General features: G+C 36.6%; 1 pseudogene; it reads right to left on the bottom strand.

The window, feature by feature from the left end:
• Positions 1–2,213: 2,213 nt before the first annotated feature.
• The window catches only part of LOC101443990 (malate dehydrogenase, cytoplasmic pseudogene), a 40,865-nt pseudogene continuing 17,961 nt past the window's right edge, over positions 2,214–25,117 (bottom strand).

Genomic DNA, 25,117 nt, shown 5'->3' with positions numbered 1-25,117 from the left:
CATAACAGTTTTCAATTAAAAGTTCAAAGTTCTGCTAAATTTTAAAAGCATGGTAATAGATTTAAAAACCTAAATTATGCTATAGCATGCCATATATATTATGTCTCAGGAAAGCATCTATACTGAGTCTACTGAGGCTGTAAGTCAAATGACTTTCTATCTGACAACATCATAAACTCCGTCTGGATTCCGAAAATAAAGCGTGTTTTTTTTTTTTTCTTTCGCATCATTTGTCATGTAGATTTTTTTGGTTGGAAGTTGGCTGCAGTACAGGATAGAAAACACCACAGTCTACTTGAGAGAGACGTTCCTTTAGGGGAAAGACTTGGATAACCATACTCATATTAACTCTTTCCAAAGCTATTTTTCCTTTTGGGTAAAATTTCTGCCTTATAATTTTGCCTCCAGCCTAGTGCAAAATGTAGGGGCCACTAATAATTATGGAAATGACTCCCCATGTTCAAGTTCCTTTTTTATTCTCCCACTAACTAGATGGGAGCATAAGTAAAATGTAATTTATCTCAACAGATTTATCATCTATAAATAAAGATAGAACAGTACCGATGTGATAGGGGTGTTGTAAGGGTCAAGAGAGATAATGCATGTAAGATGCTTCAGTTTCCAGTATTTAATAGTATTTAAATAAGCATTAAATATGTTTGCAAATTGGAAGAATCAAGATTGCAATAAGCCATTGTAGATAAACACTGAACTTTTCAAAGCACTTTCTCAGATTCTTATGATATATTTTTATTCCATACCAGTGAAGAAACAAGGTTCAGTGCAGTTAATTGACAGGACATAGTAGTTTAGGCACTATAAGAATAGAATCCCATAAACTACCAAGAACTGATACAAACCAATTGTAGGTTGTTTTTAAGAAATAATATATATATTTTATTCCTTTGAAGAGACATAAAAATATTATATATCAAGTTGCCCATATTTTGAAGACAATTTCATATTTCTCCTCATTTAGATAATATTACCTTGTATAGAGACAGCTTCCACTCATTCATGGGAAGGAAGTAGATTTGGACCTGTTAATATAGGTCATAACATCATCAGTGCCATTTCTCTGTAAAAGAGATTAATTATAGATGTTTGGGCCTGAATATTTGACATCCTGAGAGAGATATCACTCCTAGCTGTAGTTAGAAAACAGCTTCATACAGCATCTGAATTTGGATGACTGAAAAGCTTAATCTTCTCAAATCCTTCAATGTAACTTACATTATAGGCTCAAATCACCTGATGGCAACGGAGATCTTAATCTGAGGGATGCAGTTATGAAGCCACCCAGGTAGAAGTTCCAATCTTGAACCCACCACGTGCTCTTGGGCAAGGATGTATGGCTCTTTGGGCAAATTATTTAACTTCTTTGAGCTGCAATTTATTTGTCAACAATTCATACGTCATAGGAAGATTCAAGGTAAGTATGATTCTAAAGCACTTGTTACAGAACCTGGCAATGGTAGCTATAGGAATTTTAGTTGATTTAAGCATTAACTAGCATGTTGAAGTAGGGGCCTTTAAACATCCCAAAGATGAGATTCTTTAAGTCTATGAATCTTGGAAACCTGACATAGGGCTTTCTCTCTGAACACAAAATATATGCCTACCTTGTGTAACTCAAAATCCCCACACTCTATATGATAAATAGATTCGTCCAGCTGTGGTCAGTAAATTTTGAAAAATCACTTAGTACTTTCTGCTGAGAGAGGTAAAGAGGCTATCCTGGATACCACATTTGCCAAATATTAGGTTCATTGCCTTATTAGATCTATCCCCGCTATAAATTCATGCAAGTGAAACACCCGAACCTGTTTCATCACTGACTAAAGTGCAAATTAGCAGGCACATAAATAACAACAAAACAATTCCCTCTGTGAATTTACCTTTCCTGACTTTATTGAGTTAATTCAAAGTCTTTTGAATATCATTGGAAAATGTACGTGCATAGGTTTATACAGCCCCACAGATTAATGAAATTAATGGGCCAGAGAGAGCAGGAAAAGATAGTATGTCAAGGTGAGGAAATGTTCCCTGGGACTCTTCCCAAAACTTTTTTTCACTTGAATATATTTTTATTTAGATTTCAGCCTTAACTCATGATGATAAATAGTTACAAATTTGTATCAAGGAGCACAAACTTCCAAATGTGTTATTTTTCACAATTTAAAACACAGCATTATTATTATTTGGTACTAGAGTCAAAGATGACATTTAGATTCTTCTCTATAGGGCATTTAGTAGCATTAAAATGACTCTCTAGTCAGGCAGAGAGAGCTAAGAATTCAAAAGACTTTTCCTTTGCTTCAGCCAGTTCCTTTGCAGTAAGATCCATCTTCTCACTTGAGAAATCATTCATTAAACAGGGAGACTCTCAACAAACTTGCAGGTCTTATTCTTGATTACGACAGGGAATGGACAGAGCAGATCATCAGGAATGCCATTGGAGTTGCCATCAGAGATAATACCCATGGACACAAACTCTGCCACTCTGGTTCTAAACCAGGTATCTCCACCATGGTCACATCCAGATAGCACTGGGTCATTCCTAAGCTTGATGATGGCAGTGCCACACTGCTCACAGTGCAGATGAAGACTTCCTTACGCCAGCTGTCATCTTTCCAAGCTTCATAAACACCAACTTCATTTCCTTACAATTTCACCTTGGCATGATTGCCATCTTAACACTGAGATGACGAATGGTTTCCCCAGATGATGACATTCTTTATGTGATCAGTAGTCATACCAAATTTAAGAGCAATTTGAGATTTAGCTCAGTTTTGATCCAAACAAGTCAAACAACTAAAGTTCTCCTTGGGGAGGCCAACTTTGAGGCAGTCGGTATTGACGAGGTTTCCCACAACAACAACCTTAACTGACCTCTAGGCATATTTTCCCAAGGCTGCCCCTTGGAGTTTAAAGATTCCTACATTTGCTTCTTTTTTTTTTTTTTTTTTTAAAGGTACCAGGGCCAGGGATTGAACCCTGGACCTCATATGTGGGAAGCTGGCATTCAACCACTGAGCCATTTTGGCTCCCGCTTACATTTGCTTTTAGTAAATCTTTCCTTTCCATGCCATCGCTTCTTGACATGGAACCCACGAGAATGGCCACATCCAAGTCTTTGAAGGCAGTCTTTTTCGTATGTGTTATGATAACATGCTTCAGGAGAAGAAATGCACAGTCTTGCATCTAGGACCCCCATCACTGGGGTGATATCCAACAGCCCAAGGACTGGAGGCTGGTCTTTACAAAGGCAGAGTTATTTCCAATACTGTGCAGCAGTGAATATGCAATTTGACCATCTGCTCCAGGCGCAAGGACTTTGATGGGTACAGACGTGGTTGGGAAGTGTGTGGGCAATGTCTCTTCCCATAACTGTTTACAGACTTCATAGCCAGTGGGGTGGCAGCCTTGATTCCAAGCCTTTAATGAAGTGTCATTAGACCTACACACCACCGAGCATTCTTCAGTCAACCAGAAAAAAGTGTAGAGATTTTCTACCTGTCTTGTTCACTTGGAAACTTGAAAAATCCTTCATTTTAGCCCCAGAGGGCAGAACAGGAAGATAGGATTTGCTAACCAGGAAAATTATTAGGCTCTAGGCAATCTCTTCTGATAATAGTTAATGTTTAATGGACCTCTTGCTGACATTGCGGAATGTTACATAAGAGAGGGGAAAAAATTTACTGATCCCCTTGTTGGCAAATTTAGCATTAAATTAATTAGCAATCTGATATTCCATGTTTTAGCTTTAAAATATTGTTAATTCTCAATGGACAGCAATTTCAAACTTTCAGTCTTGACCAATTTATCAGAATTAAAAATCATAAACATGAAAAAGAATGAAGGAAAGAGAGAAAAGGATGGAAAGGAAAGTAAGAGAGAAAGGAAAGAGAAAGAAAGAAATGGATATATGTCTGAATAAAACATCTCTTTTGAGAGTACTACTGAACAGTATTTCATTATGAACTCCTTTATGTTATGGTATTGTTTCTTATCTTAAAATATTTCTTTTGAGGCAAGTGGTTGTGGCTCAGCCCATTAGTTCCCTGCCTACAACATGGGAGGTCCCAGGTTTGGGTCCTGGTGCCTCCAAAGAAGATGAGCAAATGCCACAACAACCTAGATGCCGGCACCTGCCACAACATACTAAACACCGCACCCTGCCACAATGAGGAGACACCTAAATGAGTAGATGCCACAAGCTAACAGATTCTACAGCTCACAGGGAGCTGATGTGACTCAGGCAGTTGGGCTCTTGCCTCCCGTATGGGAGGTCCTGAGTTCGATACCTGGTGCCTCCTGGAGAAGGCGAGCAGATAGATGTGAGAACTATGTGTGTGTGGGGGGGGGGGGATGCATAAATAATAAAATAAATAAATAAATAAATAAATAAATAACTCTTAAAAATATTTCTTTTGAGTCATTATCAAGACAGCTACATTTTAATTTTTAAGAGTCATTTTATTCACCGTAAGTTTAAGATATAAGGACATTTTGTCCTTCTTCCTTTCACTCCTTTCTTCTATTATTCCTTCCTTATTCTTCACATTATTGCCTATTGGGCTTGTCTTAAAAGTGATTAGATATAAATGCAAGAAACTAATCTTCAGATCATGGATTCTGGTTGTGATTTTCTCATGGCCCTCTGTGTGAATAGAGGTGATCAAGTAACTCTCCTAAGCAGCAGTTTTCTTTCTTCATAAATAATGGTTGACAGAATTAATAATGCCATGACCACAAGGAAAGATGTTTGTAGGATCATTGGTTTAAATTCCTTTTAAAAATATATAGCACTTTATAAATGAAAGGAACAATTTTGAGAAAATAGCCACCACTCCAATAACGATGCACCAGTGAAATAATTAAAGTCCTTGATTTTCTAGATTTTCACTTAAATTCCAAATATTTGAGCCCAGTGAGGCTATGTTCAAAGCCCTACTCTTCTGGAAAATGTCAGAAGATTTTAAAAACATGGCTACAGAGAGCAAAAGAAGATTTGGATCTCAGGAGGAAAGATCTATATATTGGATGCTGCATAAAAATCAATGTAATCACTTTACAAAAATGGAAGGTTGCAGAGGACCTGATACATAATAAAAGTTACCTTTTTGGGGGGGGGGCCTCAATGGACTGTCCTATTGGGCTTACCAGTTGGAAAAGCTTCTGTAATCTCAAAGAAAACCCTAAATGTTGTCAAAGAAAAAAGTCTACATACATTAAAAACCCCTGCTGTTTTTATTATTCTTTTATTCTTAGTAAAAACATCTCTCCCTACCTCCTTACTTGAGAAATATCCATACAAGATTAGGATGTCTTTCATTTATGATATTAAGTTTTAACTAGTTTAAGGTCTTACAGTTTTGTTTCAGAAAATCTCTCCATTGAGCAGGGTTGATTAAAACACTAGGCAACTATTTGGCCATGAGATCGTGAAATGGAAATAAATCATAGACTTAAATTGAAAAGAGAATGACATGGCAATCATGAGGAAAAAACACAAAAGAAGAGTGAAGAAAAGTGGTCAGAGAAACAGAGAAATGGTGAAGTAGTTAGGAAGGACCAGAGGAAGGAAAGAAGGCAGAGACTGGAAAGAAGGACAGATTGGGAGTGATTTATCTCAGTCCATAGGTGTCTGTCATCATAGGAATTAAACTCAACCACATTGAGCAATTTTGACCTTCCCTATACATTCCTAAACACTCTCCATACTCCTTACTGTAGCTTACTGCTCCTGAAAAGAAGAAGGAATCAAGAATTATCTGAGAGTCCACATACATTTTTGCAGTTTCAAGGTTGGCATCTGTGAATGGGTGGCAGGACGTTGCCAGTTCAATAGATATTGAGCTAGGGTGTTGCAGTGTATTCATTTCCTAGGGATGACTGAAACAAATTACCCCAAATGACTGCCTAAAACAATAGAAACCTTTTCTCTCACAGTTCTGGAGAGAAAAAATCAAAATCAAAGTCTCAACAGGTTTGGTTCCTTCTGGGCTCTGGAGGAGAATCACTGCATGCCTCTCCCTAGCCACTAGCGGCTGCCAGCAACTCTTGGTGTTCCTTGGCTTGGGGCTTCCTAACTCCAATCTCTGCCTCCATTTTCACATAGTCTTCTTCTTTCTGTGTCTTCCTGTGTATCAAATTCCCCTCTCCTTTCTCTTATAAGAACACCTCTAAACCCAAAGTGATCACATCTTGGGATCCTTCACTTAATTCCATCTGCAAAGACCCTGTTTTCCAAATAAGGTCACAGTCACAGGTACTGGGGATTAGGATGTGTTTGTATCTTTTGGGGGGACACAATTCTACCAGGTACAGACAGTATATTGATAGAAAGTTATTGACATACAAAAAACAGTAGTGTAGATAGGAATATTGACCCTATCAAAAGTTAGCAGTGGTCAAATTCTGCTACTTTTTCAGAACCTGACAAAAAATAAAGTATTTATTTACCCTATGGCTTGAGAGGCTTGTCAATAGCTTACTGGGCAAGGACCATGTACATATAGGTACTATGGAAGATACATATTGCATGAATATTTATAGTGGCAATGTTTTATTAATATTCATAATTATAATCAGAACCAGCATAACTCTTGTCAGTCAGTAGGATGGAAATGATGGGATGAGATAGGAGGGGAGGGAAGCATTGGGGAGACTGTAAACTGATTCTCTCTAAACTGTATTTTGTGGAACACAAATCTACACAGATTCTCTCCTTACAACAATTTCTTTGATCATAGAAGTTTACAAAACATATATTAATAAAACTTCCTTGCAAATTAGCAATACCTACTAGCATAGTTTAGGCCCTGAAAACTCCTCTAAAGCACAGCATTTCTCAAACATTTCTTTACACTGACTTCATTGACATATTTGGAAACATAGCTATTAAAGAATGTAGTTTGATTTGTAGGAGCCATATGACTTCATGTAAACAAAAGCAAAATGGGGCACACAGGTCAAAAATCACCTTCATTAATAGAGGAGTACTCTCCACATATTTCAGCCCTAACCTTGGAAATGTAAATACCTCAACATTTCTGCATACTAAGGCCCTTTCCATTGCCTTTATTGAGTGTTTCCTTCACTAGTGGTCCTCACTCCTGCACATTAGAATCACCTGGGGATTTTTTAACCCTGGGGATGGATGCCTTGGTCCCACTCACAGAGGTTCCAATTGAACTGATTTGGGCTGGAACTTGAGCATCAGCATTTATGAAAGGTTCTCATGTGACTTTAGTGCTGTGAGGTTCAGAACTATATGCATAAGAATTTTGTGGGACTCCATTTTGAGACCAATGAAAATATTTAGCTTATAACTAGAGGCTTTTGATGAGCTCAGTACCCGGTGGTATAGCCATTTTATAAAAGGTATTTGCAATTGACCGCTGGGCTTAGAAATCCTTTCATTGAATGCTAGCTCACAATCAGCCCTGTTCCCTACATTTCCATTCTACTTTGTTCTGCTTTAATACATTAGCCTTCATATTATGCTCTCTTTAAGGTTCCATCCCCTACCACCTACAAATCTCCTGCCTTATAGAAAGCAGTAGTTGTGTTGCCTCCCTCTCCTTGCTGTGAGGGATCACTTAGAGATGAAAACAGCTTGGTGGTCATGCAGCTGAGGGCAATTGGATTTTGTACCACCAAGCATCTGAAATGCATGCAGGCCAATATAAACTGCTTCCTTCTTAGGAGCTATGGTCACCTTAGAAAATCCATGCTGTTGCACACCTAGCAGGTAGCCCTGTGCACTCACAACACCTGTTTGCTTTGCTACTAATTAGACATACAGAAGATACACAATAACCTTGCCTTCTATGTTGATGCACATAGGTCATTTACATATATATATATATATACACACACACACATATAAAGTTTTCAATGGCATATAAGTTTCTTTAGATTATTGTTGATATAGGATATCTTACTTTTTTCCTCCATGTCAAAACTTTTTTTTTTTAAAAAGCATGAATTTGAGTGTCAACTCCCAAAACAAGAGAAAATATGGGATGGTTATTTTATTCTTCATTTTTTTATGGAGGGCAGGAGTGGAAGAGTGTGCACTTCTGGTGTAGGAGGGAATCTTTAGAGAATAGTTTTTTCACTTTTCCCAGATGGTTCTGCAAACATGGAACACTGAAAATTTTTAAAAAAGAAAGAAAAGAACTAATATCTATTGAATGAGTGTGTGAGGAGGAACTGAAGGGAATCAAGGAAGGGAGCAGAAAAAGGTGATTAACTCTGAAAGAAGGAAAGGGCAAGCAGGGAACTTAGAACATGAATGATAAAATGCAGAGAGCTTAGTTGCCTTTTCCTAAAATTCTGATAGTAAATAATTTCACATGTACTTTTTTAAAATCTTGAAGCCTAGAGATAGACTATTTTGTTCTATATCTCAGTAAAGTGATTCATTTTAAAGTGTTTCACTCCAGAATATCTATGAAATGAAGTCAAATGGTCTCTTCTCCACTTCCACCATCAATTTTTGCTATCCATACCAGTGAGTGAGTGATATTTATGCTTCTTCCCCTGTCTCCACCATGTAAAAAGGTAATGTGTTTTTATCAAACTTATTGACTTTTTGAAAATATCATAGCATAAAACATCAAAATATTTAAACTGAGATACCTTCTTAAATTAAGAGAAATCATCTCTATTTAAGAAAATTCCAATTTGAGGAGTTGCAAGTATATCATCATCCATTCTCACTTCTTACAAAGACTAACTGGGCTACCTGACATATGTAAGAACAGGTGAGATATAATAAGGTAATGTAAGGGAATAACTATAATGTTGTTTGGAGCAGATGTGACCTTTTAAAGAATACACAAGAGACCATGTTCAAGTGGTGAGCTAGCTTTGATTTTCATTCTCATTATGTCTTTATTCAGAACTCATCGGTTTGTCAACCAGACAGACAATTTTCCTATGCTTTCTCAAAAGAAATAATAAACATATTATATCCTCCCTTTATTTTCTCTATTCCTTCTCACTGATCTTCACCAGGCTATAGATAATTCAGTAACTCAGTAGCCCCTCATCTAACACATTTGCCAAATTAGAGGAACATAGCTAAGAGAAGAAAGGAATAAACCACACCCATTAATTTCCTCATTTTTCATTGCTCAGAACCTGTAATAGAAAAATCAAATGACACTCCTCCAGATGCAATCCACAACAGTTGTTATCCAGGTATTGCCATATCAGCCCCTTAGCAGACCTTTTCTTGTTGACAGTTCATGTGCCATTATCAGAGATGATAATGGACTTACTGGCAATAGAGTGTCCCAGATATGTGGAGCCTGAAGTTATGCCCAATGTAAGGTGAAGCTATGGAGCCATGAAAACAGAAAGGGGCATATAAACACCATAAAGGCTTTTTGACAGCTGTGGTAGGTTGAAGTATGTGATCCAGAACAAACAAACAAACATATTTTAATTCCTTTCCTGTGGGTGTGAATTCATTGTATATAGGACCTCTTGAAGATGCTTCTAGCTAAGGTGTAGCCAACTGAATCAGGATAGGTATTAACTCTATTACCGGAGTCTTTATAAAAGAGAAAGCCATAGGGAGGAGCCAGAGACTGGAAGTCAACACATCCTGGAAGAGAAAGGAGAGGAATTGTCTTTTAACAGAAAAGCCAAGGGACCCAAGGAGTGCTGGCCAGCCAGTATGCTCCCGACACCAAAGGAGCCAAGCCTTCTAGCCTCTGAACTCATGAGCCCAAAAATTCCATAGTGTGGTATTTGTCGTAGCATCCAGGAAACTAATAAGAGTAGGGAAGAAACAAGGTGAAACTTGATTGTGAGGGTATAACCTAGGAGTTGTACCTTAACTTATGACAAAATAAAAAGAGACTGATCTAAGAGACAGGAACTATGGGATATTTAGTATTGCAGGAATAAAGAAGACTCTGGAAGGAAGAAAAGAGGAAAGCTGGCAAATTAGGGTGATATTTAAGAGAAAAAAATTTAAGAAATTAGGACCTGACTAGATCTAAGTAATAAAGGAGATACTTGATTCAAAATTGACTTCAAGAAAGATCTTCAAGATTGGGAGAATTTTATTGTCAATTGGAGAATGAGAGATGTTTGAAAGGACAGAAAGTTTGCTAAGAAGATAAGTTTGGTTCTATATAAGCTAAGTTAAAAGTATATTATAGATACAAATAAATGAATCCAACAGGTGTCTGTTGATTCTGCAGTACACTCTGGTGAGATGTCAGAGCTAGAGTTAGATATGGAGGAGGCTTCACTATAAATGTGACATACGAAGCTTTCAGAGGGAATGAGACGTCTCAAGAATAAGTGTAGAGGAATACTCAAAAGGTCAGTGAAGGAGGAAAAAGGGAATTGGGGTGCAAGGGCCATGAGAGTCAAGAATGAGGCAAAGTCAGAAGAAGAGAGGTTCTCAGACAGAGGCACTGTGATGCCTAGGAAGAACACTGGCATGGTAGATAGAAAGTCTAAATTTTGGTTCTGGGTTTACTGTTACTAACTTTTACAAACCTTATGCTTAGGCTTATGCTTAGGCATAATTCTTTGTACATAAAGTCAGGGTTTAGGATGAGATCAGCATTTCTCACAAGTTGTTCCAAGTAAGTTTTAAAATTCTACACAAAGCAAACAAGTGTCCTGTGTTCAAATACACTTGGTAAATTCTTGTTTAAACTCTGTTAAACAAATTTCATTTATTGCAGGACTTATCATAATTTGTACCATGCCAATGTGCATCATGAATCTCCAAGAAAGGAGATACAGTGTTACTTAAGTTATTTGACAAAGGAACATAGAGTATGTGTGTGTGTTTGGAGAGTGGAGGAGTATCTCAAAAAAATGGTGTCACAAGGAATTATGGAAAATACTAGACTGGAAGATTTCTAATGTTTTCCAAATTTCAAAATGTTATGAATCTATCAGATTTAATTGCATCATCTAATTCTGGAATATTTATTTTTTCTAAAAATAATAAAGACGTAAAAATGCCAATGCCATCTTAAATGTTGTCTTTGAGTTCAGAAATGTACATTCATTATTCCAAGCTGTTTCCAATCCATATTCATCAGTGGCATTATACAGTCAAAATGATGCATTATTGTAGTTATCCAAATGAATTATGTTCTTACAAATTTCAAGTCAATTTCTGTTAAAAATAAATTAGTGTGCCTTTGCACACTCAGGATAGAGAATATACTTTTTTTCTCAAAACCAGAGATTCTAAGAACTATGGGCTATATAGTATTTAAAATTAAGAAAATAAAGCACTTTATGCAGAATTTTTCTGTTTATTTTTGACTCTATATTTAAAGAAACAAGCCAACTAGCCACTCTTGGCCAGAGTACCACATTTAGCTCTAGTTCTTTCATTCTGCCTGCTCCTGTTGATTCCTGAATGTTCCTTGTTCTCAAAGATGCTCTCATTCATGGAAGGAACTTAAGGTTTTCTTGGACCAGCCCTGCCCACTCTGAAGACCAACACTAACTCCCTGGCAACTTGACCCAAGTCTAAGTTATGGTCTTATTGAACTGTGCTCTTCCAACTTTCACACAGAGATCTACTAACCTGGCCATTTGTATACAAATTGAATGTGCATAGAATATTAGATCAAATGTTAACAATAAAACTATTGGTATTTCCTATTTCCATTTTTATTGATATTATGTTTTATTTCTATTAAGAAAATATATCTATTTTATAATTAGGAAAAAAACTTTTTTGAGGTCCTGGGGACCTCAGACAGAACCTGAGACATCATAAGTGAGAAGCTGGCACTCAATCACTGAGCCATATTGGCCCTCCTGATTTGGCTTTTTTTCAATTGTTTGCTTGTTGTTTGTCTTTTTTTTTTGGAGGCACTGGGAACTGAACATGGGACCTCCGTATGAGAAGAAGGTGCTCAACCATTTAAGTCACATCCACTCCCTCAACTGAAAAAAATTTAAAGCTTTGTTACATGGTTTCCCAGCACATAAAAGATTGTAATGAACATGATGATAGTTTGGGAGGTGGGAATAGAAATTTAGAGGCAGTTTTTCTGACAAAATTAAATAACTGATAGGCCAACATCAAGAGAGGTGACAGGAAAAGGCACATATTGAAATTTATTACCATATAGGACAGTTACTCATTCAAAATGATGAACATGAGCAAGCAAAGAATGGTTAAATATATTACTATGTTCTGTGTGTTAGAAACCATGGAAATACAGATTATATTTTATAAAAACTTAATCCAGAATAATAATAAATAAATAAATAAAACGGTTTGGCACCCAAAGGAGTAAGACTGTGTTGTTTGGAAAATGTTAGTCAATGAAATGCCTCATTGCTGCTGGGTAAATGAGACATAAATGCAGTTTCAGGGAAACGGACTTGGCCCAGTGGTTAGGACATCCGTCTACCACATGGGAGGTCCGCGGTTCAAACCCCGGGCCTCCTTGACCCGTGTGGAGCTTGCCCATGTGCAGTGCTGATGTGCACAAGGAGTACCCTGCCACACAGGGGTGTGCCCCGCTTAGGGGAGCCCCACGCGCAAGGAGTGTGCCCCATAAGGAGAGCCGCCCAGCACGAAAGAAAGTACAGCCTGCCCAGGAATGGCGCCACCCACACGGAGAGCTGACACAACATAATGACGAAACAAAAAGAGACACAGATTCCCATGCCACTGACAACAACAGAAGCGGACAAAGAAACAAGACGCAGCAAATAGACACAGAGAACAGACAACGGGGTGGGGGGGAGGAAGGGAGAGAAAGAAATAAATCTTAAAAAAAAAAATGCAGTTTCATGTGAAAATCAGCAAAAAGTCATTTTTAGTTATTTGACTCTACAAATTCTAAACAGGGAAAATGGTGCCCTTGGCCATCATGGTACAGAAATGTATGATATCATCTGTCTGTCTCCTGGGATTTCAATGTTAGTAGTATTCTTAGGACAATATTTCTCAAACTTCTCTAACAAAAATGCAGAAGATAGTTGACATTTTCATTAGGAAATAGAAGAAGTTTTATTTGCCTTAATTCCAAACTTATAACAGTTCATCATTTTGAACTGCAAATGAGATTTTTACTTTTCAATAGATTATATGGATTATACAGCTTTCCTCATTCAGATTAGAAATATGAACAGTTTAAAATCTGAACAGTTCTATAAATTTTATTTTGACAAAGTAAAATATACCAGTTTTTTCCTGCCTGACACATGTATTTGCATCTCCTACAACATAAGCTCAATAGAAAACTTTGCTAATTTCTGAGTTCCCTCTTTTAAAGTATTGCTTGTTCAAGAGTAGTGTATGTTTGAATTTAAATAGAATAATACCATCATATATAAGTGTCTCTATACTCAGTTATTCCATCTTCTTGGAAATATATATCAGAAACATTAAGTCCCATGGACATTCATTTTCCTTGTGAGCATCTGTGGGGATCTTTTGATCTCAACATATTTGCTGCAGCACCCAATGCAAATATGGGCATAGAAATACCTTCACTTTATACATATCATCTAAAGCAAAGGTGGTCACCAGCCAAATTATAACACTAAAGGAGCTCAAGGAAAGAAAGAGCTCGTGTCAGTCATCTCCAAATAAGAAAAGATTGTAATAGAGAAAGTGACAAGCAACAATTATCACCTGTTGATTTCATGGTAGATGACCATGCCTCTCCCAAATTTTTTGTTTGTTTGTTTGTTTGAGGTAGCAGGGGCTGGGGATTGAACCTGGGACCTCCCATGTGGGAGGTGGGCTCTCAACTGCTTGAGCCACATCCTCTCACTCTAATTTTTTTTTCTTAATTTATTGAAGCATATCACTCATACATAAACATACATAAAACAATAATGTATAATAAGAGCTGTGAACTTACAAAACAAATCTATATAACATCATACAGGACTCTCATAACTCACCCTACCACCAATAACTTGCATTGTTGTTAAACCTTTTTAAGCAATGATTAAAGAGCACTGCCAAAATATTATTAATAACCAAAGTATTTTTCCCCCAGCCAACCCTATTATTATCTTTTTATCATTTATATATGAACATACATAAAAAATTAAGTACATAGTAAAAGTTGTGAACTTACAAAGCAAACATGCATAACATCATACAGGGGTCCCATACATCAACCCTCCACCAACACCTTGCTTTGTACTGAGACGTTTGTTACAAATTATGAAAGAATATTGTCAAAATCCTACTACTTAATCATACTTAATCATAGTCCTTATCTTACATTTGGTGTATTTTTCCCCCAACCCACCCTATTATTATTTTTTAAATATATTTTTTATGACAGAAGTTGTAAACTTACAAACAATCATGCACATGTGCAGAATTCCCAAACATCCCTCCATCAACACACCACAATGTGGTGGATCATTTGCTGCAGATAAGATAATATCATCTGATTGTTACCATGTCCATAGTGTACATTTGGCTCACATTTTTCATACTGCCTCATTATCAACACAGTACAACTTTCACATAGATGCAGGAATATTATCCTATTACTACTAACCACAGTCCATAGATCACTCCAGCTGTATTTTTCCCATTCTTCTCCACATTCCCAACACCCTGCACTAGTAATGTACATTTGCTCTAGCTCACAAAGGACACTCTTGCATCTGTACCATTGACCACAATTCTCATCCACTGTTTACTGTGCTATTCAGTTCTTAGATTATTCTCTAGAATTCTGTCAATTGGCATTTACATCCCTAGACTACCCTTTTCAGTCACAACCTCATCTATAAAACTAGCTGTTACTATGTGTTACCATCCACTCTATATATTTCCACACTTTTACAGTAAAGCTAATTAAAACTATTACATACATTAAACATCAGTAGTCCATCTCAGTCCTCCTCTTATCTCCTTTAAGAATCCACCACCTACCAACAGGTCTTGAAGATATTTTCCCACAATTTCTGGCTTCCTAGAGTATTTATTCTGGGTGCAGTTTTTCTCTTTAGTTTAGGGTTTCCTGCCCTTTCTCCCTTGCTGGTTGTGTAGTAGGAGCCAAGCATTTAGTTGGTGCTGTAAGCAGTGGAGGCTCAAGCTGCTCTCATGCGCCAGGGACTGATGAAGCTTCTCCCAACTTTCTTCTTTGCCAGGGGTAGGGACAGAGTCACAGTGTGGAATAATCCAAGTGCAGGCCTAGACTGTAGTTGCCCAGAGAGACTAATGAAACTTCATGCCCCTTTCTCCCCTGACTGGGACAGGGATGGAGCTGCAGTTGTGGGCAGCAATCTATGCAATGCAGGTCCAAGATGACTGCAGTTGCCCCAGTAGACTTCCAATTTTCAGTCTGTGCTAGCCAAAATTACCTGCAGTTACCTGGATAGACTGGTGCAGGGCCTGCCAGGCTCCATGCCAGAGGCAGGGCAGAAGGCTAGGCTAGGGCTGCAAGCTGTTCTGGGTGAAAGAAATCAGTTCCTATCATCACTGTGATTTTCAATCAGCCTGGCTTCCCCTCACACTGGGGGCAGAGTCAAAATGGCGGCCACTGGCCTCTTTCTGACTTGGACTGATTCATACCCCAGCTGTTCTCAGGGTTATATCTTAGCCAGCCAAGTCTACCAATCAGTAGCCAAAATGGCCAACCATCTCCTCCTTCCATTTTTGGTAAATGGATCTTCCAATTTCAGCCACAGAATAGGTCCTGGAGAGGCTCATACCATGAGAGTAGGATAATCACCCACCTCCACGCTTGGCCTGTAATTTCCTGGAGAGGCTGGTGCAGGTCCCTGCAGCTCCCTCCCTGCTGGAGGAGGCACTGGGGCCTAGGCAAGAGCTAATCCTTGTGGAAAGAAGCCAGTCCCCACAAGCACTGTGATTCTCAGTCCGCCCTGCTTCCCCTTGTGCCAGATGATGGCTCCCAGCCTCTTTCTGATTTGGACAGGCTTAAACTTTAGCTGTTCTCAGGATTATACTGTGGCCCGCTGAATTTACTCATAAGTAGCTGAAACTGGTGCCCAACCGTCTCTTCCTCCCCCATTTTTGGGAAGTGGAGCTTTCAGTTCCAGCCACGAAACAGCTCCCGAGGTGGCTTGTGCCTCCAGTGGAGAATGGCCACCGGCCTCCGTGGTGTGGAGCACTCTACTTACGAGTTGTCTCTTCCATTCCTTCAGGGATGTGGCAGGATGCTCCTCTGGCCTCCTGGAGCCCCCAAAAAGGTGCTTGAGCTAGTGTTTACTAACTGCTCTGTAGCAGGAGCTTACTCAATGAACTCCTTACTCTGCCGCCATCTTGCTGGTTCTCCCACTCTCCCTAATTTTTAATGTAAATTGATTGTCATCCTAAGTCTGTTTTCTTATGGAAAAATATCTGCTCATGCCACATTCATCTATTTCAGATAGGAATTGTATATTAGGCAATGATAATTTTCACATGTAAATTAGTTTACTTCTGAAGGAAGGTCAAGTTGGTACACTGTACAATAAAAACACAAAATTATTGGCATTAGCATTGCTAAAAGAGAAAAAATCCTTGAGAAACAGAGTAAAGTATGCTTACAATTTGAAGTTATACCTGACTCCAAAGACCAGAAAATAATACAACTGGAGTAATCTATGGACTGTGGTTACCAATAATAATGTAATGTTTGCATCTATGCCAAAGATGTACCGTGTTGATAATGGGGCAGTATGGAGAATGTGTGCCAAATGTACACTACCAACATGGTTAACAATCAGATGATATTATTTTATCTGTAACAAATGTTTCACCACAGTGTGGTGTGTTGATAGATGGCTGTTTGGGAATTCTGCACATGTGCATGATTGTTTTATAAGTTAACAACTTCTGTCATAAAAAAATATACTTAAAAAATAATAATAGGGTGGGTTGGGGGAAAAATACACCAAATGTAAAATAAAAATTATAATTAGCAGTAAGATTTTGACAATATTCTTTCATAATCTCTAACAAATGTCTCACAACAATGCAAGGTATTAGTGGAGGGCTGATGTATTGTACCCCTGTATAATGTTATGCATGTTTGCTTTGTAAGTCCACAACTTTTACTATACACTTATTGTTTAAGTATGTTTATATATAAATGATATAAAGATAATAATAATATAATAGGGTGGGTTGGGGGAAAATACTTTGGTTAGTAGTAATATTTTGACAATGCCCAATAATCATTTGTTTAAAATATTCAACAACAATGCAAGCTATCGGTGGTAGGGTGAGTTATGAGAGTCCTGTATGATGCTATGTGTATTTGTTTTGTAAGTTCACAACTGTTACTATACTCTCATTGTTTATGTATATTTATGTGTGAGTGATATACTTCAATAAATTTTTTAATGAAAAAAATATTTATTTTAAGAAAAATACACTAAAAAGATCCTAAGGCCATATTAATGCTTAAAATCCCAAAATAATTATCTCATATCTAATCCAAGAAACAAAAACTTTGTGTAGAAAATTTTAATGTAGCAGCATCTTCCTATTTGTTTGTTTTTTGAAATTTTGAAATTAGCTTTGTCTTGTATTTTTTTGCTACAAACATATTAAAGCCTTCACAATCTTTTCTTCACCCTGTCATCTTCCATGAGTTGTACTTTTTTGTTTAAATAAAATTTCCCCTTTGCCATCTAGAGAGGAGTTTCTTTGCTAGCTAGAGTTGATTGTTTCTGAATATGCAATGACAAAAACAAAGTTTGCTACAACTTACAAATGTGTGTCTTTAGTTCCAGAGAGAGAACAGAGCCAGAAACAATGATAGATTATGCAGGGGTACAGATCAGTGATAGATTAAAGGATAGAGTTCATAATGCTTCCACCATATATTTATAAGTCAGTTCTATATACGTCAGTATAATATAATATATGTAAGTAGCATGGAAGGACTATATATTTCTCCTATAGCAAAATGTGTGGAAGTTCAAGCCACAGGAGTATAAGGAAGAAAAGAGATCCCTCACAGGGAGACAATATGAAGTAACAAGAGAAAGGCAAAGACAGACCTCTGGGAAATCTTGTCCACACAAGGAATAGACATAAGGAGAGGAAGTACTAAAGAAGATAAGGATATTAAAAAAGAGATGTCAAGGAAAGGGGAAGAGACACAGTAAGAAAGAGTGCCATGGTATCCAGAGGAGAGGGACTTTAAGAAACAGCCATCAATGCCAAACACTGGAGAGAGATGATGACTGAAAAGAAGAGGCCATTGATCAGAAGATTAGAAGATCTTGACTGCGTTATGAGACTGTTGAAGTCAGTGAGGGAGGTTCGAGGGTAGGAGTACTATAAGCAAGAAATTCAAACTTCCATGGAAAAGATAGCAGTGAAGAAGAATACTGGATTAGCTTGAGATAAAAAGATATTTAATTAATAATTTTAATGTGAAAGCAGACAATTTTATTTAATGTATAAGACGAAGGAATCAAAGGGAAGAGAGATATATTAAAAAATATCCTAGACAAGGAATGACAGAGTAAGATTTAAGGGAAAATGAAATAGGCTTGATCAAGAACATAGCAGGAAGGGAAAGCCCAGAAAAGAATATGAGACTGCATCTTTATCTGAGATAGAGGTTATTTCTGAATCCTAGATGAGGGAAGTTGAGAACTTTTTACAATATCCATGTATGTTTGGTGTGTGAGTTTAATCAAGTTGCTTCTTTAAAAGTTAAAACTCAGATGAGGTCATTTACTAAAAGGCAGAGGAGCTCTCTTCAACAAACGCTGTTGGAAAATCTGTGTATCCACATGCAAACAAATAAATTTTGGACCCTACCTCACACCATATATAAAAGTTAACTCTAATTGGATCAAAGGCTTAAATATAGTAGCTAAAACTATAAAATTCTTAGACTAAACATAAAATTCTTAGACTAAAATCTTCAGAACCTTGTATTTGACAATGAATTCTTAGATATGACACCAAAATCCTGAGCAATGAAAGAAAAAATAGATAAACTGGACTTCATCAAAATGTAAGGATTTTGTGCATCAAAGGACATTATCAAGAAAGTGAAAAGACAACCTACTGAATGGGAGAAAATAGTTCTAAATCATATATCTGATAAGGACTTAATTATCAAAATATACAAAGAACTACACCTCAACAACCCAACTTGAAAATGGGCAAAGGACGTGCCCATCTTCCAAAGAAGATGTACAAGTTGTCAATAAGTACATGAAAAAATGTTCAACATCTTCAGTCATTAGGGAAATGCAAATCAAAACCACAATGAGGTATCATTTCACATCCAGCAGAATGGCTACTATTAAATACACACACACACACACTCAGAAAATTACAAAGTATGGGAGAGGATGTGGAGAAATAGGAAAACTCATTCTTTGCTAGTGGCAATGTAAAACAGTTTAACTGCTGTGAAAGGTATTTTGGTGGTTCCTCAGAAAGTTAAGAACAGGGTTATCATACAACCTGGCAGCCCCACTACTAGGTATATATCCAAAAGAGTTGAAAGCAGAGACTAGAATAGAAACTTGCACACTGATGTTCATAGTGGCATTATTCACCTTTGCCAAAGATGGAAATAACCCAAGTGTCCATCATCCAATAAATGGATAAACAAAATGCAGTATAGATGCATATGCAATGGAATATTATTCAGCTGTAAAAAGAAATGAAGTTCTAATACGTGCCATTACAAGGATGATCCTTGAAGACATTATGTGAAATAAACCAGACACAAAAGGACAAATATTTTATGATTTCACTGATATGAAATAATTAGAATAAGCAAACTTATAGAATCGGACTTTATTATATAACTTATTAGGGGGTGGGGTAAAGATAGGATGGGGATAGAGAATAGGGAGTTAAGACTTAAAATGTACAGAGTTCCTATTTGGAACTATGAAAATGTTTTGGTGATGATGGTGACAAAACATGCTACAACACTGATGAAATGTGAAGACATAATGATGAAATAAGCCAAACACAAAAGTACAAATATTGTATGATCCTTCCTATATGAAATGTATAGAATAAGAAAATTAATACAGAAATTAGAGTTTACCAAGAACTTAGGGGAGGAGGGAATGAGAAATTATTGCTTCATGAAAACAGAGTTTCTGTTAGGAGTGATGAAAAAGTTTTGGTAATGGATGGTGTTGATGGTAGTACAACATTGTGAATTAATTAATGTCACCTAATTGTACACTTGAAATGATTAAAGTGGTAAATTTAATGTTATTATGACACAACTTTTTATATTACCACAAGAAAAATAAATACATTTCTTATAAGCGAGACAGAAAGAGAAAATCAAGTTGGGGTGGAGTTTTGACTGAGGATATATAGGTTTGCATTAGTTGACTAGAGATAAGTTGACTAGAGATAAGTAAGAGCACTGCTATACAAAACTAAGGCTCAATTTCAAATGGTAGCATTCCAAATTGCAAAACCGAATTTTTTTTCTTTATCAACACCTTTAATTCTGAAGGAAGAGAAGGTTCAAATTGTCTCAGGGATGGGTATTTTCTCCTTCCTGGGGAGGAATAGCTAAAGGATATGGGATGTGAAAATGCTTAGATAGTTCTTAAAATAGATCCTGGAATCTAAGTTTAGAATACAGGTCAAAGAAGCCAGAAAAAGGGAGCATGAACAATGATGACAATTGGTGATGAAGATAAGGATGATTAGATGATGATAACAAATGGCAATAATTGTGTAGCTTTTTTGTATGGATTTTACATATATTAACTTTTTATCCATGTAACGTTATGCCACGCATGTGAAAAATCTGCTTGTTTCCTAATTATACACTGCACATCCCACTCTCCCACTTTTACTGCGCTTTATTGGTAAATGTGTTTACATTTGCAACATGGTTTCAATGTGCTTTATTTGTAAATGTACTGGTCTATAACAGCATTTTCAGTACACGTGGGCAATTTGTTTCCACTTTTCTAATTCACATTCTAGATGGCTCTGGTTCAGCACTGGAACATTTAGCTCATTTTCCAAACATCACATTAATGTATGATTTAGGAAGTAAACAAGAGTTGAAAATAAAATCGTCTTGGATATTCTGTTGTTTTAAAATCTGAAGTGTTCGGTAATCCTTTAAATCTGTAATCACTAAAAAGACAGCCATTGTCACTAAATCACATGTAGCTCTATAGAAACCACATAATGCAAACTTCTCCAAAGAATAATTATCATTAAATGTGACTATGAAACAATAATAGTACATTACAAGGGCACTTACACACACATCCTAGTTTATTTGACATCACTGAAGTCTTTATTCTCTTGCTTAGAGTTGATGTTATAGCAAACCCAATCATGGTAATAAAATTGCCAGAGGTGAAAAAGCAATTCTCTAGTGTTTGATAAACTATGAATATTCAGCACATGCATTAACAGGGAAATATATTTGAAATAAAGCTGACCTACTAGGTCACATCTATCATGTAAGTTTTTAAAAATATGAAATAACTTATGAGTAGATCCATTTTAACATGATTTATTGCAACCACAAAGCCACATATCTGTCTCTATATGTTTGACCATGTTACTGATATTTGTAAATATGGTGCCTTTATTTTAAAACATTTACATCTCATTGTAATCATCACAGCGAAATTTTACTTAGAAAATTATATTGAAGATAATTTTGTACAATTCTTTTTTAACATCTTTCTTGTTTAATTATAGAAAATATGCCTGCTTTTATTATTTTAGCCTTATTTTCCATTTATAGTTTTTCCTATTCCATTTCTCCTTTGTGAGACTTTTTTAAAAACCTTGATTCTATCTCTAGAGTCTTTGAGTCCTTCTATTTTTGTATTATGAAAATATGTAGAAGCCTCACCTTATAATTTTCAACAAGTAAGTTCTTGGATGAGATTAAATTCAGGCTTCTCCCTCTAACAAACTCTGGTCTTTAATGAATAATGTTACAAAAGTCCAATGTAATATGTTACAGAACTATTAATAACAATTTGATTTCCATGAAAGTGCTTCTCTTTAAGAACTGAGGAACTAGAATGGACCCAGGAAGGCTAAACAACTTGCTCAGAGTCACAGAGCAAGTAGAAGAGTGTGGATTGGAACCAAGACCTCCTGCCACTCAAAATTTTATCCCCACACTTCCCATGAATCAAACACGCAGAGAGGGCTGTTCCCACAACATGTCACTCCCATCCCCCATTCCCTCAGATCCTCAGGGTTAATTTTTTAATCTATCCAGGGAGACATTTGTAAGTTGTCATGAGCTTGAATAGTCGCTGTTCAAAAAGGCTTCATGTGTAAACATTTCCTAAGCACACAATGGACATTTTTCATCTCCCAAGCTTCAGCCGTTTTGTGAGCTTATAAATTTGTGGAGATGAGCTATAATGCTATTGAACTGATGACAGCAACAGACAAGAATTTAGAGACAGCAAGATTCCTTCAGTCAGACGTACCCCAGACTAACTGATAGCACTTAAGAGTTTAAGTGACACCTCTTCTCTAAAATCCCTAGAACAAAAACCAAAAAAAGCCATCGGATTTCATGGCATCAGGTGTGAATTGAAACACAATTCATCCCTTGGATTATATCATATCGCCCGATAAGCCTCTTTGTTAACAAATCATATAGAATATAGTTCCACTTCTTTTCCTCTGGAAAGTGATTAGACAAAGATCTTTTATCATCTTTTCATTTACCTTTGAACAAAAAACAGCTAGCTGCTAAGAGGAATTTCCTCTCAAACGTTCAGCATACGAAGTTTCTCTATTTTTTTATGCCAATAAAAATATAAACTTTTTGTCAACTCACTTTAGCATATATATGTATATTAAATGAATCTTAATAAATCATTTACTATTAGATGAAAACTTATCTAAAATTAAATGTGTCCTTGTACATTCTTAATAAGACCAAAATATTTTTCTGATTTATCACTACATTAACTTTAAAAGAATGAAGATGAGACTATGTGCTATGTTGAACCAAGTGACTTAAGACAGAATTCACAAAACTGTCCTACGCCACGACAGAGACCTTACATATGGTGGTTTTGCTGTGAGCCATAGTTTCCTCATTTTTAATTGACAGGAAAGAGCTTCTTAAATTTTGGATGCTTTTGAGTCCTACATTGTATGTACAGAGATAACATATTCTTAAGTACTAATATATAGCCAACTATGGAAGGGGGAATTGCTTCAGCACTCAGCCAACTTGGTAGATGGCCGGACTTTATGCTAAATCACCTCTGGCCAGATGGGAGTTTCATGCAAAACTGATGTAGTCTTTCTCCTTATTCAAAAGACCCACAGGATTTCTGGAACCTTTTCAAAACAAATCTTACAAAACACATTTCAATGACTTATGTCGACGCTGATCAGAAACATATGGCTTAAATTTGCCTACAGTTTAAAAATTAAATGCAAAGAGCATAACAAAATGAATTTTGAATTTTGTCAAAACTGAAAAATCAAATCACATAAGACTGTGAATTCAAGAAGCCACTGAGCTCTTTCCAATGCTAATGCTGGGTTCCTAATTAGTTAGAAGGGCTCCTTTCTATTCATTATATTTGATTTCTTCTGATTAGGGATTTGAACATACATATGTGTGTGTGTGTGTGTGTGTGTGTGTGTGTGTTTGAAGAACACCAGACTCAAAACTGTGAGCTCCACATACCTAGAGGGCAGTTGCCAGCAGGCTTCAGCCAGATGGCCAGCCTCCCTAACATTTGACAGTCACCAGGAAATTGTATGCCCTTAACTAAAGAAAGGCAAGGTTAAAGAGTATGGATGAACAAGATCTATGGCCATCAAAAGATGAATGACTCCGAGTGCACCTGTTCCTGAAAGAAAAATCAGTATTTGAAGGGTGGTAGGACATGATGATATGGCATATAACACTGTACCATCCAATACCATTACTGCCAGCCACATGTGATTACTTATATTTATTTAAATGAAGTAAATTCAAATAAAATTTAAAATTCAGGTTATCCATTTTACCAGTCACATTTCAGGTGCTCAATAGCCAAAAGTGACAGGTGGCTATTGTACTGGATGGTACAGATATAAAACATTTCCATCATCACAGAAAGCTCTATTGGACAGTGTGGGCATAGTGTAATGTAATGGGTATCCACTGAAAGTTAAAGAAAAGAATGATGAATAAATTAATTAAGACAGCTTGAGCAGCTAGAGAAGAATTGTTTTCAAAGAAAATAAATCTGCTTTTTACATATTCACAAGGATTTTTTTTCCTCAATCAACTTCAACTTTTGATGGTATCTTAACATACTTTTAATGCCAGAAGGATCATTAGGCTATTCAACTGATATTACTGAAGTGGTTTCTAATAATTTCTAACAAGTTCTAAAACATGAATTAACCTATATTTTTTCTCAACTGTCATTCATACTACCATTTATTAGTACAAATTTAATTACATGGAACTATTCATTATAGCTTCAGTGAGCTCTGAGAACTAAGGATTATCAGGGCTATTTTATAGACAGAGAAACATGTTGGTGTCACCAAATGATTTGTTGAGGTCATAGATCTGTATTCAAATTTATAGGAATTTGGTGACTGTTCACAGTAACACAACTAATATTAATATTAAGAAGGTATCCAAGGCTTAAGCCCCATTCTTCTGGCTTAAAGTCCAGGACTTTTATACCAAATGATTTAATTCTTTAGGAGATCAATCACAGTATACTATATATACTTAGACAAAGAAATATTTTTATAGTTCCTATATCATATGCATGTGTAAACAAAAACTACATAGCAAAATAACTAGAAAAAAGATGGATGCCAAGAGAGTTTGGAAAGTTTAAGTGAAAATAGTAAATCAGAAGTAATGGAGTATAAATTTGACACTACCCATCTGCCACGTTGCACAGCGCCAGGAAGCTGGGTGATGTGGATGGCACCACTTACATGCTCCAGCGGATTCCACTCACATTAACTACAGTGCACATCAGCTCCTGAGGCTGGACAACATCACAGCTCCTCAGCTCAAAGCTCAACTTTGAAATTTGGTATCAAATCCTTTGTGAAATGGAGCTGAACCTGTAGGGCTATGTTGAGGCTTTTCTGATATTTTGCTATTTATCACAAATTCAGGGGTACCATAGATTGATG

This window comes from Dasypus novemcinctus, chromosome 1 (genome assembly GCF_030445035.2).
Source record: "Dasypus novemcinctus isolate mDasNov1 chromosome 1, mDasNov1.1.hap2, whole genome shotgun sequence".
Lineage (NCBI taxonomy): Eukaryota > Metazoa > Chordata > Mammalia > Cingulata > Dasypodidae > Dasypus > Dasypus novemcinctus.
This window is presented reverse-complemented; position numbering and strand designations above follow the sequence as displayed.